The sequence below is a fragment of the Schistocerca cancellata genome, chromosome 6 (genome assembly GCF_023864275.1).
Source record: "Schistocerca cancellata isolate TAMUIC-IGC-003103 chromosome 6, iqSchCanc2.1, whole genome shotgun sequence".
NCBI lineage: Eukaryota > Metazoa > Arthropoda > Insecta > Orthoptera > Acrididae > Schistocerca > Schistocerca cancellata.
The window spans coordinates 286,379,837-286,396,797 of NC_064631.1; positions in this window are offsets into that span (position 1 = coordinate 286,379,837).

Consider the following 16,961-nt stretch of genomic DNA (forward strand, 5'->3'; position numbering starts at 1 on the left):
TTGCTTGTAATATTTATTTGCTGCATCATTCTCGTGGAATTCTTTTCGTGGGTGGTTTGTTTCTTGTGGCAAGTTATCAGAGGCAACTTCTGCTCAGTGAGTCCATGTCTTTAGAATAGTGTGCTATTTGGCTGGATGGTGGTTTAAAGTGTGCAGATATGGGTAAAGATGAGTGCTCTTTTTCAGTATACACAGTGGCAGAAGAGGCAGATGTCAGGTAAGAGTAAACTACCTTTTTTATGTCTGCCTTGAACTTGTTGTCACGGATGCTATTGAGATGTTTAAGAGGAATTGGCAGGAACGAAACTTGCATTAACAATCGACATAAAATTGAATTCAACCAGACCTCTATCATCATGAAGACTAAGGCCCATTTCATTTAAAATTGCCCAAAATAAAGAAATTTTGTCCTCATGTCACAGATGTTCGTGAAAAATCTGTGTAAGGAGGTACCTAATGTAAGAGAGTTAAAATAATTTTTCTAGATGTGTTTGATCACAACCACACTTCAAAGCACATATTGAAATACAGGTCATTTCACAAACTGGTGTCAATAGGAAAGGTTCGTTAAAACTTTGCGCTTTGCATCTATATGTTCTTCACTTGTCTCCAGAATTTTTCCAAGCCACCATTGATATGAATTTAGTAGATGATGAAACCAACTTTATCAGCAGTCTGCCTTCATTCATTGGTTTTTAAAAAAAATAGATGATTGCGTCTTGTCCCAAGAATGGTAAAACCAGTTTAATATCATTTCTGTAACATTTTTGTGAATTTTGTTATCTACTGTGTTGTAACATAAAATGTTTGTATTCCTGGAAACAGAGTTTGGGCAAATATAAACTAATGCTTTGTACTTAAAATTTGCTTGTCATATGAACACTGTAAACTTTCTCTTGTGGCTAAACTCTGTCATGTGCATTTTTGTCTTGACTAGTGGTTAAAAAATCCATTCTGAAATTACATATGATATTGCTTGTGATGTCACACATTTACAAAGTTCTTAAAGTTTTGTATTGTGCATAATTGTCATTACTGAAGTAAATGTCATGTTCACTGTTTGGTATTTGTTCCTTTACATAGGTGAGAACAATTTTTTTGGAAAACAGAATGTGTTTGTATATTGTGCTACAGTCAGTCACTTACACAACAAAAGGACACTGGCTTAATGAAAACTACTGTTTTATATTACACAAGGAAATGATAAAGAGTAATTGAATGTTCTGTCAGTGAAACTCTTGTGCAACTTCCTGGAACAGATGTATAGTTTCCAGCAAAATCCACTACAGCTGTACATAAAGTGTAATGGAGTGTATCCATGCTTGATTTTAAATAGCAACTGTGAGATTTCAGTATGTAATATTGTATCAAGTTTTGAAGTTTTTTGATGAGATATTCAACAAATTCATTGACTGTCTTCATTAAAGTGTCCAGTGTAGTCTATGAATTTGGATCAATTGCGTGAAAAATAACACTTTCAGAATAGTGTAAGGATTCCAGCTCCATTCTTATTCTTGAGGATACATGAGCACAGTGATGCAGCATGAATTCATTTTCTAGATTGCAAAATAACTTAAGTACACATCTTTTACGTTACACAAAATTAGTCTTTTTCCCTTGTACCCTCTTCTGACATTTCCTGAAGGGGCAGGTAGACAATTTCTTTATTAGCAGAAATTCAGCTTATATCCTTGTCCAAACTTTTTACTACAAATGTTTCCAAATCCTTACCTATTGTGCTTCCAACTTCACAGCTTTTTTTTAATAATAACCTTGATTTCTTCACTACGTATTCAGTAGTGCTAAAGTTTGGATTTTTGCTTCACCCCATGAAGTTGGTTCTAAGGTAGCAGTTTTTTCTTTAACAGAACTTCTGTTAAATTTCTCTTGAAGTTTTTGTATTAAACTACTAGACTATTATAGTCTTATTTTCCACTGGAACATGTAGCACTTCTGATGCTGTTTGCTGGAATATTAATGCTAAATGATGATACTTGGATTGAATATATTCTGGACACCTGTCTTTTGTTCTTTTGGTAATCTTAACGTTGAAATTTCAAGTAATTCATAACTTTCATTAAGTTTTTAAGGGGTGTAAATGGATTCGGTCTATGTTCTGAATCTTCAATTTGACACCCATCTATCCCTGCCAAGCTATGTAATGTAGGAGATAGGATGACATTTATGCCATGCTATAAAAAGTTTAGTAACTGGGATAAAACAAAGGCTTCTATATTTCCTTGCCATGGTTAAAAGACTTTCAAAGATTTGTTAGTCTTTTTATTGTGCTCATTAAGGGGTTACAACAATGAAGTCCTTCAGAGATTAAAAAGCACACACACACACACACACACACACACACACACACACACACACACGACACACGACACTTCGTTTCTGCGAATGCTGCTGCTAGTCGAAATTATTCGTTGTTGTTTAGCCATTTTAAGCAACAATCATTACAGCTTTATTTAAAAGGTACCAGATCTGGCAAGTAAAGAAAAACAAACTGCTGACTGTATATTGAAAAGTATGGCAATAGGTGTTACGTGAACCAAAAATTAGTATGGAGAGATAAAAAATCCTAAAATTAGAAATAGAGGCTTTCATTACAGATTTGAAAACATTTGTACACATTTTAATAATTTTATTTTATGGTCAATTCTTTTCTTTCCAGTGACACCAAATTAAAGAACATTGATTTGTAAACAAAAAAGTCTTGATCAAAAAATTATTTTGACCCTTTTTCAATAGGTATGTACATTCTTACACCAAATGTTCACAGAGAGATGTCATGCGAGGGTAGCGACCATTGAATGACTTCTGGAATCGCATAATGAAATATGATATAAGGATCTAAGTATCTAATAAAATACTCAATAAAAGTGGTTGTTTGTAGCTGAGTGCAGTGTGAAACCCAGCCATTGTGATGTTACAGCAGAAGCAGGAAGAAAATATTGCCTTACACAGTGATGACCTCAGTACCAGTGAAGCTACATCTGGAGAGAGCATGGCTACATAAGGACAAGTAGTTGGGCAGTTTCAGACCCGAACCATAATATTTTGTATAAAGTTTTTACTCTTTCTTTTATATACTCAGGGATGCTGATTTTTATGGGTGCCTCTTTGTCATCATTGAGCTTTTTTCTTTTTAAATTACATAATTTTTGTTAAGATGCTCTTATCAGGATTTTGAAGTGTTCCAAAGAATACAGAAAAATAAATGATTCTTTATTATTTTTTAATAATTTTTAAGATATATCCAGTCACGTCATCACATTTAAAACTACATTCCATTCTTATACAAACCCCCCCAGGGGGTCCACAACTCTTTTGTGGATACGTGCGTAGCGAGCACGGGACCCCGAGCTAATGTGGCCTTCCTTCCTTTCCGGGCTGCATACCTTCCCTTTCCGCATCCTTCCCCATCCCGCATCTTCGCCCCTCCTCCCCTCACCTCTGGCTCTTTGCTTCCCTTTCTCCCCATCTGGGAGTATGGTTTGTGCCTACGTCCGGAGACGGACGCTCGAAACTGTTCCAACTTCCTTGCTTTCTACACTTGCAAGTCTTCGTCCTTCCTCTATCCTTTTATTTTCCTTTCCTCTTCTCTTTGCCCTTTTCTCTGCTGCGGCGTTTGAGAGCCCTCTTCTTTCCTTTCCCTTTCTCCTTTTCCTCCCTGTGCGTGTCTGAAGGCCGACCCACGCACTTCCATGCGTAGCCGGTGACGGGGTAACGCGTAATTCCCCGCCCCGGGTAGACAGGTAGGACACGTACGTACCCCCTGGTAGCGGCCAGGCCCAGGGAGGGGTGATTACCTGAGCTGATACCTTCCGAAAGTGCCGATTGGTCCCTCCGTCCGTTTGTCGGGAGGTGTGACCTGAGGTGTGAACAATCACCTAAGGTGGGAGTGCCCTCAGTGAGGCCCCCCACTAGGGAGGAGCGCGCCATCGGAGACGCTGGTAATCATGGGGGATTCTTCCGCAATTCCCCCGAAAGGACCATCCTGCCACTCGGAAGCCCACAATTTGACTCCTTTTTAAACTCACTCATTGGCTATAAGAATCACGAGTGTGCCTTCCTGGCATGGTTGCCTGCTTGCTTCACATGTCTGCATCACACTGGCTGTGAGCATTTCCTATTAAAGGGTAGACACATATAGCACTCTGATAGCTATGCCATTACACTGTTGGCGGATGACACTGAAACCATTGCCAGTACATCTACTATTCCCAGGTGACATGTGTTGTCATCAGAACAAAATTGACATTGTATTTCCAGGTGTACAATATAACCTGTATCAGCAGAAACATGTGACTAAAAAGATGCTAGCCTTACATTATTCTTGCACATTATCATTATCTTTGATGTTAATATGACAAGAAACATGAAAAATGCAATATCGAAAGTGAAGTTCATGGGAGAGATCTATGAACCGTTCAGAGTAAAGACAGGAGTGAGGCATGAGGATGGCCATCACCTACTCTATTTAACTCAGTTTTGGAGAAAATAATCAGGACATGGGACAAAAGAGACAGATGGGTGAAGACTGAACCGTCGCCCTCCAAGTGCTGTGCCAAACAAAGACTGCACTCTACGTGTAGTCAGATCATGTCACACACCACACCATGGCTTGCGGAATATATATGCACATGTAGATAAAATGTCTGGCCTTGCTGATGATATAGCCATCATAACAAATAACAGAAAAGAAGACAAAAAAGCTCTACAAACTCTTTATCAAATCTCAGTCAAAACGGGACTACAAATCACACATAAAAAAACTTGTACATTGACACAATGTAAAGAGACAGACACCCACTGGTAACAAAGTATGGAAAGATATCACATGAAGAAAGTTTCCAGTGCCTCGAAGAGATTACACAGAAAATGGGACTGAACTCAACATCCAATGAAAAAAGAATCACAAAACTACATAAGGTATTCAGACTTACATGCCACAATTATAACAAAAGAAGTTTTTCCATCAATGCCAAATTAAGACACTGTAGTACAGCAGTTACCACAGGCCTTGTACACCTCAGAACAACAGCAATGAAGGGAAGAACAAAAATCAAAGATATGGAAAAACAGAAGGAAAGATCTACAGGCCAGTTCAGAGAGAGGGAATCTGGATAAACATATTGACAAAAGAATTGTACAAATACAAACAGAGGATTAAAAACACCAGGTAAAGAAGGACAAAGTTCTAGAGACACATACAAATTATGCACAAAAACAGACTTACCAAGAATATTTTTAATATAGTTATGACTAATAAAGTGAAAACCAACTGGGTATAGGAAACCATGGAGGACCTCAAGAAACTAAACATCTCCACAGAAGACATCACAGACAGGAAAAAATACAGAGTAAAAAACTGGAAAACAGAAATTTCAGCAGATATTGAAAGAGAAGAAAACGGGGAAGAACGGTACAGAAGAGAGGAAGAAGAATCACAATGAATATATGAGAAGTTTTTGAAAGACAAATGAAAGAGACAGAAAAAAAAGCCTTGAAAATTGATGGTGCTTTACTGCTCTCCTTAAGGGGGTATTAATTAACAATAATTCAATATAATAATAATAATAATAATAATAATAATAACATCAATAATAATAATGACACTGTCTCTGTCTCAAGAAACTGATCTTCGAAGATCAGCTGAAGTTATCTCCCATGTCTTACTCTGCCTCTGTCCATGTGAATAACAGTAAAATTTAGGCTTATTTGGGAAAACAGCATCAAAGAAATTGTTTATTACAAATGGAACAACAGTATTATAGATTCCACATAACAAAGATTTATTGCCACAAATTGATGTTATCACCACTCTTGATAAATCCTGTTAATACAGTACAATAAAAAATAACAACACCCGATAAATCTCTGTACACAAGCCACATTACCACAAGTGAAAACTACATGGAGTGGAAACAGAGGGAGATACTACGACGCAAAATTGTTTCCATCTTATGACCTTTTTGTTGTTGCTGTGGTAGTCTGAAGATTGGTTTGCTGCAGCTCTCGATACTAATCTATCCTGTGCAAGCCTCATCACCTCCACCTCTACATATCTATTACAACACCCACCCATTTAAACCTGCTAGTTGTCGTGAAGTCTTGATCTATTTCTACAGTTTTTATACCCCTTCCCTTCCAACACACACACACACACACACACACACACACACACACACACACTCTCTCTCTCTCTCTCTCTCTCTCTCTCTCTCTCTAGCCACCAAAGGAAGAACCTACAGCTTTGATTCCCCCCCCCCCCCCCCCAGTCATACCCTCATACCTCCCTAACTATGCTTTGTTCATTACTCCATCTTCCACAATCGCAACGAATTCCTCCATCCTCCATGAGATATATACATCCTAAACACCAATCCTGTAAAACTGTTGTCAACCTTTCTGCCACAACTCTTAGCCCTTCAGAAGTCTTGGTACTTTCTAAAGGCCTCACCTTTAGCCCAAAACCTAAATTCAAGTGTGCTGGACTTGTAAAGGACCTTCTTTCCTTACCTAATCTCTGCAGTGGAAATTTCTTCAATGTGCATTAGGGAGGTATGATGGTATGACTGGAAAGGGGGGGGGGGGTTGTTGAATCAAAGCTGTAGGCTCTTCCTTGGTGGCTAGTGTGTGTGTGTTGGAAGGGAAGGGGTATAAAAACTGTAGAAATAGATCAAGACTATGCTAAAGACTAAATGCTGAAAGGCATAATCAGTCTTAAATGATGATGATGATGCACCCCACTAATAACAGCCAACAAAAACCTCACATAGAACCTTGCTTAAAACAGTTCCAGCCTCCCTCCCACCCTGAACCTCCCCTTCCAGCCAGTCATCTCTTGGTTATCTTTCAGGAATTCGTCACTTCTAACCCGGCCTTACTTTCCTTTCCTAAATCCTCCCTAATGAGACCAACATCACTCCTATGTAACACACAGCTACCCATATCCTGAAAATCAATCCGTGCCTTATCATCTTTCCCACAGATAAAAGCTTCATCACAGTGTTCATGAATCATAGTGACTATGTGGCTGAGAGTCTTCACCAACTTTCTAACACCTCTGCATACAAACCTTACAACCATGATCACATCCTTGAATTCCAACAAGACTCCAGCAGCTCTCCAAGACCTTAAGTCCATCCCATAACCTGACTCCTGGATCAATCTCCCTCCTCACACCACTCCTTCCTTTTTACCTATTCGCCAAACTACACAAACCCAACTACACCGGTCTCTCCACTTGTCCAACTGTGGCTGGGTACAATCCTCCCACTGAACATCACATGCAAACCATTGTCTGTAACCTCCCATCCTACAGTGAAGACAATGCTCACTTCCTTCACCGCCTTTCTGCAGTTCCTGTTTTGCTACCACATGACTCCTTGCTGGTTACTATGGATGCAACATCATTTTACAACATCCCCCATGCCCATGGCCTCACTTTCCAAACATCCTCCTGATACCAAACCCACCACCTCTTTCCTAATCCCCTTACCCAATCACATCCTGACCCACAATTATTTCACTTTTGAAGACCAAGTCACAGGGTGAAATGCCTAAAGCTCGCACCACAAGTATGAAGTGCTATTGATTTGCGGCTTTGACAGAATGGATTGGTAGTCAGGGACTCATTATTGTTACCCAATCAACAGATTGTAAAAATCCTTTCTTGTGCAGATGTACACTTTTTAAATGAAACTGTGCTTACTGACATTAACAAACTAAAAATATGGTAAATCAGAATGTCAGTGGGGTTTGTTGCAGGATTCTAGTACAAGTTGTCAATGAGATACTGTATTTTTAAAAGTTTCCACACCAATACTAGTTTGTGCCACTCAATCTGGGTAGTTGCTAGGTATGTTTTTGTTTGCTCACAGTGTGTTTGTGTGTGTGGGTAGTTGCTAGGTATGATGTTGTTTGCTTACAGTGTGTTTGTTTGTGTGTTCCTCGAGTGCATTGTGACTTGCAAGTCAGTGAGTGTGTGACAGTCCAATCAGTAGGTCGTGAGTGGACGATGGGATTTACCAACGCAGAAAAAGGTGACATGCTCATGGTGTATGGAGAGTGTACGAAGAATGCAGTTCATTCTTGTACAGTATCTGCGGCAATAAATCCCAATAAATGTCAAGCATCTCGGCAATCATTTATCAACCTCTTCAACCAGTTATGTGGAAGTCATAGCCTAACTCTTAGCAACATAACAGATGAAACAAGTAGTTGATCCACATGTTACCTCTTGCACAATCGCATGTGGAAATGGGATTAATCGGGCAAGTGTCCTATGCATTTTCCATTGACATAGGTTTATCCCTTTCTATAAAGAGCTGCATGGAATTGATCAAGAGAATTGTGTTAACTTCCATACATGGGCATTAAGACAGGATACTCCAGATGTATCATGTATCTTGTTTAGTGGCGAAGGAAATTTTAACAATCGTGGCCTGGTAAAGTGCTGAAATAAGCACTATTGGTCTGTTAACAATTCTCTTTGGCTGTGGCAGGTGGAATGTCAGCATCCTTGGAGTGTAAACGTGTGGTGTGGGGCAGTGAACCATCAGCTCATAGGCCCGTTTTTCTTAGAAAGAACACTGAATGCGCACAAGTATCACAGCCTCCTAACAAATCATCTTCCACGGATGCTAGAAGAGATTCCTCTGCAGACTAGGAGCAACTTGTGGTTCCAATACGATGGCTGTACAACCCACAGTGCACGAAGTACAACATGGCTTCACAAACTGTTTACAAATCATTAGATTGGATGCAGAGGACCTGTATCTCGGTTGACCCATTCGCCAAATTTCATGCCTGCGGACTTTTTTTCTAAGGGGAAAGCTGAAAGACTGTCTACAAGGACATACCAACTACATCTGATGATATGCAATGATGTATTACTGCAGTCTGTCGGATTGTCCCTGCTGAAATACTGGTATGTGTGCAGCAGTCTTTCCATACCAGAATGGGAGCATATACTGGTGCTGCCAGTGGTCATTTTGAACACAGCCTGTGATGGTCAATTGTCTCATTACTGGTCACAATCCACATAACTAGTGTATGGACTTGGACTGTTCTTCGGTGTGTGCTACCGCAGCTAATGTACAAGTGTTGGCATGGGAACTTTACAGCTAATGTACAAGTGTTGGCGTGGGAACTTTTCAAAATATGATATCTCATGAATGGCTCACACTAGACTCCTGCAACAAACACCGCTGATAGACTAATTTACCCTACTTTTAGTTAATACCAATAGGCATAGTTTCATTTAAAAAAGTGTTATGTTTGCACAAAAAATGCACTTTCTAATATCACTACAATCTGTTGGTTGGTTACTAGCATAAGCCCCCAACTACCAATCCATCCTGTGAAAACCACACATCAATAGCACTTTCCATTTCTGCAATGTTTGTGGTGCATGTTTTAAGCGATTATCCCTGTATAAACAAATCTGTAGTACTGCCATGGGTACTCGCATGGTGCCATCCTATGCCAACTTTTTTATCGGCCATCAGGAGAAGTCCTTCCTATCCAGTCAACACCTAAAACCCCTTGTCTGATTCAGAGTAATTGAGACATTTTCATGATCTGGACTCATGGTATAGACTGCTTCTTCCATAACCTAAAAACCTACTCCCAAATCATCTTAACCTGATTATTCTCAACTCAATGCGCCATATCACTAGACATTGATATCCATAAATACATGTCAAGTGGACCAACCACCAACAGTACCTCCCTCCACTTTGACAGCTGTCACCCATTCCATGTCAAAAAGTCTCTTCCATACAGCCTTGTCACACGTGGACTAACTATCCTCAGTGGAAAGCAGGAGTTGTCTCAATATGGCAATAGCACTACCAGAGCCACAGTATCCTATCCGTCTCATTCATAAATAGATCTCCCGTGCCATCTCCTCATCTCACACCTGTAACCCTGTTAACCAGACAATGGTCAGCACTCGTCTAATCACCCAGGCCTTTAAAAGCTCAACCACATCCTTCACTGGGGCTTTGACTATCTCAGATGGGGTATACTGTACTCAAGATACTACCCACTTCCTGCAAAGTAGTGTCCCACTGCCCGCACAATCTAGAGAACATCCTTGTCCGCCCCTAATCCTGTGAGTGACCCAGGTGCAAGACCTGTCCCACAAATCCACCCACCATCTCCTACAGCAGTCCAGTCGCAGGCATCTCCCACCATATAAAAAGCACGATCATGTGCAAAAGCAACCTGTTAAAAATCAGATATGCTGCAATTACCATACAATTTTCCATGTAGGGATGACAAGTAACCAACTGTTCACACACAGTAATGTCTAGCACCAAACTGTGGCAAACCACAGACTTGACATTCCAGTTGCCAAGAGGCTGTACACCACTTCAACAACTGCTTCACTAGACATACCATTTGGATATTCCCTTCCAGTGCAAGTTTCTCTGAACTACGCAGGTGGAAATTGTCTCTCCAGCACATCTAGTGCCATCCACCTGACCTAAACCTCTGCTAATTTGTTTCCCACTGTATCACTTTACCTTTTCCCATCTCTCTTCTGTACCCACCAATCTTTTCCCATTCAGACCATGTACTGTCTTCTCCAATCACTCTGCCCCCCCCCCCCCCCCTTGCAGCTACTGTGGGTGTTGTGACAGTGCCACGAGATTTATAAGTGCCGCTACGTCAGTACACAAAACACGGCGATAGAGGCGCTTCGCAGCTCGGCTGAGCGCGGGAGCGCCACCTGGCTATGAACGGCGCCGGCCGCATGTCACGGCACGGCAGTTGAGTGACAGCTACGGAGTTGGTAGCATGAAACCCACTATTGTTTCTACGTTTGTATATCCACGCATGTTATTAGTGAATTAAAAGTTATAACACTGTTTGGCGACGAGGTCGGATATTTTTTTCCAGCGTTGGTGTATTGCGCGTTCGTGTCTGGGTAGACATGGAACAGCTTATGCAAGCGCTCACTGAACAACAAACCCAGCTGACGGCTGCTATTCAGGCGTTGTCGACGTCGCTTACTCATCGTCTGTCGTCCTCTTCTCCGCCTCCGTTCCCTCCTTACGACGAGGCCGCTGAAGACTGGGAGGATTATGAGAAGCGTTTGCGGCAACACTTCTTGGCTTTCGGCGTTGTTGACGCTCCGATGTGTAAGTCGTTATTTCTATCTTGGATTTCCCCATGGATCTATCAGCTGCTATCTCAGTTAGCACCTGCGGGAACCTGCCTCTCTGTCCTTCCAGGAAATGTGTGACTTATTGTCTAACTATTACCGAAAAACACCCACGTCGTTGCCGCCCGCGTGGCGTTCTACCGGTGTCGTAAACAGCCCCATCAATCTTACCGGGCTTGGGCGGCGGAACTACATGGTCTGAGTAGGAAATGGCAGTTTGTCACGGACACTCATCATGAGTCTTATGCTGATTCAATGGTTAGGGATGCTATTCTACGGCTTGCTCCTGATAAAGAAGTCCGGCAACATGCGCTACAACTGCCAAACCCGTCGTTGTCGGAAGTTCTAAGCATCGCTCAATCCTTTGAAGTGTCTCACGCTGCTGGCGTGCAAATAGACGCGTGGTGTGATGTGGGCGCTGAACAGTCAACTTTCGACACAGACAATTTGCCTGTTTCCCAGGAGAACGATGATGTGGCGGCGGTTCACTCGCGTAAACAACATCGCGTTGGGCCGCAACGCTTGCAACGAAAACAGCAACCACAGAAACAGGTTCGTTCCGCCCTTCCTTCTTGTCCACGTTGTTTCGTACAGCATGACAGGGCCGCGTGTCCAAAACATTGGGCCACATGTAATTCATGTAGGAAAAAAGGCCACATTGCTTCTGTGTGTCAGTCCCCTCACGTTCCTGTCAACGAGGACGAGGCATCGGACATGGATGTTAACTGTGTGCTTTCTCAAACAAATAAGTTGTTTGTTACTGTTCGTGTTCTGGATAAAGACATTCGCATGCAAGTGGACGCTGGCTCTGCAGTAACTCTCATTAATTCTCGCACATTTTTGGAGTTGGGCTCCCCTCCCTTGTCTCCAGTTACGTGAAATGTGAGAACTTATAATAAACAGAAAATTCCTATCGTTTGCCAGTTTGATGCTTCCACTGCCTACAAGTCTGTTGTTTGGCCCCTCACGTTTTATGTGGTGGATCATGCGGGCACTGAAAATCTGTTCGGTTATGATGCTTTCCAGTTGTTTGGGTTCTCCATTGATGATGATGTGCACCTCATATCTGCGGATATTCCGTATCAACAGCTGGATGGATTGTGTTCTGAATTCTCGTCCCTCTGCTGGTCTGAGTCGTTCCAAGGATTTTGAAGCCCACATTACTCTTAAACCTACAGCTCGCCCTAAGTTTTTCCGGGCACACCCTATTCCGATGGCATTGCGTGCACCTGTCAAGGCTGAGATAGACAGGTTAACAGCTTCAGGGATTCTCCTTCCTGTTACCTCCAGCGAATGGGCATCGCCAATCGTGGTGGTTTCTAAACCCAACGGGAGTCTGAGATTGTGTGGCGATTTTAAAGCCACTGTCAACGCTCAGAGTCTCATTGACACTTATCCTCTTCCCCGTCCTGAGGAGTTATTTACCAAGCTCGCCGGGGGCCAGTTCTTTTCCAAACTTGACTTATCGGAGGCGTACCATCAGTTGCCGGTGGATGGGTCTTTCAAGGAATTTCTTGTCATCAACACTCCTTGTGGGTTGTATCAGTACCAGTGGTTACCATTTGGTGTCGCTAGCGCGCCGGCCATTTTTCAGCGGTTTTTGGAACAGCTCACGGCTTCCGTTCCTGGCTGCATCAACTACCTGGATGACATTGTTGTCACGGGGGCCTCCACTGAGGAGCACCTTCGCAATTTGCGTTCATTATTTCGGGTTCTGCATTCGGCTGGGTTGAAGTGCAATCTGGACAAGTCACAGTTCTTCCAAACCTCCATTGTGTATCTTGGTTTCCACTTGTCCCGTGAAGGTATACGTCCTCTACATCAGCACGTTGCGGCCATCACCGCTCTCCCCCGGCCGTCTACGGTCAAAGAACTTCAGGCGTTTCTAGGCAAGATTGCTTATTATCACAAATTCATTCCATCCGCGGCGGCGGTGGCTCATCCTCTGCATCGGCTGTTACGCAAAAACGTACCTTTCTGTTGGTCCGACGAGTGTGAGCAGGCTTTTGTTTGCCTGAAGGCTCATTTGCAGTCGGCGCCTTGTCTTGCCACCTTCCGTCTGGGTCAGCACTTGGTTCTGGCGACTGACGCGTCACAGTATGGCCTAGGGGCTGTTCTCGCCCATCGGTATGAGGATGGGTGGGAACGACCCATCGCCTATGCTTCAAAGACCCTCAACGATGCCCAACGGCGTTACTCTCAAATCGAAAAGGAGGCGCTCGCTATAATTTATGCTCTAAAAAAGTTCAGCATTTTTTTGTACGGTTCTAAGTTTCACCTCATCACCGACCACAAGCCGCTGGTCTCTCTGTTCAGCCCTTCGGCGTCGCTTCCGGATAAGGCGGCTCACCACCTGCAACATTGGGCCCTATACTTGTCTCGTTTTCACTATGAGATTCACTATCGCCCCACGGCCCAGCACGCCAACGCTGACGCGTTGTCGCGTTTGCCGATGGGCTCCGACCCGGTTTTCGATCGAGATGAACTACTGTTTCCACATTGATGAGGAAGAACGTCGTGCGGTCGAGGGTTTTCCGCTTACAGGTTCACAGGTCGTGTCGGCTACTGCGAGGGACCCGGTCCTGCGTCAGGTGATTGGTTTTGTTCAACGGGGTTGGCCGGACAGGACCAAGGGCCGGGCATCGGATCCCCTTCGCAACTACCATGCCTTGCGCCTTCGTCTGTCTGTTCGTGAGGGTGTTGTTCTTCTGGCCACGGATGGCGCATCTCCACGGGTCATGGTACCAGCTTCTCTTCGCAAAGATGTTCTCAAACTATTGCATGAAGGCCATTGGGGGATTTCTCGGACTAAGTCCCTGGCCCGCAGGCATGTTTATTGGCCCGGTATCGATTCGGACATCTCCCACATGGTCGCTGCGTGTGGTCAGTGTGCTCAACAACTGCCTGCACCCCGTACAATGCCCTCCCCGTGGCCTGATCCGGCGCAGCCATGGGAACGGGTGCACGCTGACTTTGCCGGCCCCTTCCTCGGCACTTATTGGCTACTGTTGATTGACGCCTTCTCGAAGTTTCCGTTTGTGGTTTGATGTCCGTCGCCCACCACTGCGGCGACGATGCTGGCTTTGTCCAAAATTTTTGCGCTAGAAGGTCTTCCCTCCACGATTGTCACGGACAACGGCCCTCAGTTCTCTTCGCAGGCCTTCCGTGATTTTTGTACTGGACAAGGCATTCATCATGTTACAGCACTGCCCTTCCATCCCCAATCGAATGGGGAGGTCGAGCGCCTTGTCCGCACTTTCAAAAGCCAGATGAAAAAATTCCTTACTGATTTTTCTACCGATGACGCTCTGTTGCAATTTCTGAGTTGTTATCGCTTCACGCCTCTAGGTGATCGCAGCCCTGCTGAACTCTTGCATGGCTGCCAACCGCGCACTCTACTGCACCTGCTTCACCCTGTCAGGCTTAATACTGTGTCCCCTTGTGCGGGAAAATACTCGGTGGGCGCCGACGTGTGGGCACGAGGGTATGGATCTCGCCCTAAATGGATTCCAGGGGTGGTCAAGGCTCTTCGCGGCCGCTGGCTTTGTGAAATACGTACGGACGACAGCATGGTTGTTCGTCATTACGACCAGATGCACCCATGAGTGGTGGCCACGCCGGTGCCACCGCCCCTTCTTTCGCCTCCACCAGCCCGAGAAGCCAGTCCTGTTGCTGCTGCCGATCTCCCGTGCGTGTCGCTGCAGCCAACGTCGCTGCCGCTTCAGAGTACGCCGGAACCAGCCCCAGTCGCGACGCCGCCTTCTCCGGGACCCATCTCGCTGGAGCACACCCACAGGTTCACGACACCTATGGATGCTGCTCCGGAGTTTTCACCCATCATCTCGTCCAGGAGGCACGTTCCACGCACAGGCTTCCGTCCTGGACATTTTCGACCATATTCTCGTGTTTCTCCGCGGGATCTTCTCGGGGTCTCCCAAGAGGCCATGGATGTCTCCGCACTGTCCGTGTCTCCAAGGAAGTGAGCGTGTTTTTTTTTCAAGGGGGGAAAAGTGTTGTGACAGTGCCACGAGATTTATAAGTGCCACTACGTCAGTACACAAACACGGCGATAGAGGGCTCCGCAGCTCGGCTGAGTGCAGGAGCGCCACCTGCCTATGAACGGCGCCAGCCGCATGTCACGGCACAGCAGTTGAGTGACAGCTACGGAGTTGGTAGCATGAAACCCACTATTGTTTCTACGTTTGTATATCCACGCATGTTATTAGTGAATTAAAAGTTATAACAGCGGGTGTGTACATTTGGGTGTTTGTGTGGTTTCCAAACTAAACCATGTGCATTTTAGATATGTTAGATCCATATAATTTACCTGAAACTAATTCTCTGAGGTACTGAGACTACTGCTTACTGGCTCAGGGTTTCTATTTTCAGCTAACACAGAAGTATTGTCTACAAACAAAAGTGTATGGGACAGGATATTTACCAGTGAATCATTCACACTGGACACCAAAAAGACTGTTGTGTGGCATGTAGACAACCCCTGAGATGGTGCACCGAGGTAGTGTGTGCAGGAGCAGACAGCAAAAACTCTACACAAAAGATGGTCCAGCACTTCTCAGAGCTTACAGTCAAAAATTATCAGGCGAGGTGTCCATATTATGCAAATTAATGTAGGATTAACAAGTGACAAATGCAGTTACCAAAGCAAATTAGATGATGAGCATGCCATCAGTATTATAGCTCTATAGGAAATGCATTTAGGTGATAATTCAGCAGCTACATGCAAGATTACGCAATATAAAGCAATATCAATACTCCTCTCAATTGTTAGGTGCATCCACAATAAATGAAAAAAGGAACAGCTCTTGGATTATGCTGGCTTAAGCTGTCAGAAAAGTAGTGATGTAGAAGTAATTAGGACAAAACTCAAAGGCCTGGTTAATACATCAGTCCACAAATCACCTAACAGAAAGTGTCTGACACTAGTCTTACACACAGCAACTAGACAGCACGTATATGTTTAAGATTTTAATTCCAAAACACAACCCGGAGATACATAAATAGAGACAAAAATAGAGAACCATTGTTCGAATGGATCAACACACAAGAAATTATCTAAGTTTGATGCCAAGGAATTTAAAACGTTTTGGGCAGGCAGATGGAAACTGATACAAAACCTGACCCATCCATCTTTTCCACTGATGAGAACAAATTACCACTGAATCACTCAATAGTAGTACTGAAACATTTTTCAAGGATTGTACATTGGCTCACAAAAGTTATCATTGGTGCTGAAATATCAGTTACAAAATACATTGATAAACCCACATGGAAATTTGAAAAAGCTAACTCGATACAATACACCCAGGAAGTGGAGAGCAACCCGCACTGGACACCTCAAAAGGCAGAACATCGGGAATTATTGTAGATGTAGCTAAATGGAATATCTGAAGGGAAGTAACAAAATAATGTGTACTAGGATGGGACAAACCTGCCCAAGTCCTCTACAAAGGATACCAAGGGTCTAAATAATGTTTTGATAACATTTTGTATTTAAAAATATTTGTGTGTATAAATTGTTCATGTTGATGTAAATTTGACAATTTAAGAAATGGTCATGCTTAGGAACAATGTAAGAAATAGGTGTTATGTAAAAGCCAGTGTGCTTTTGTTTGAAACGAAAATGGCTGTGGGGAGTGGAAAAGGTGCGAAAGGCGAATTGGCGTGCTACCTTGAGCAAGTGCGGGAAGTAAGTCACACAGTCTGTAGGCAGCAGTGATTGAGGTAACTCCTTTGTGGAGCAGAAGCTTTGCCTGCA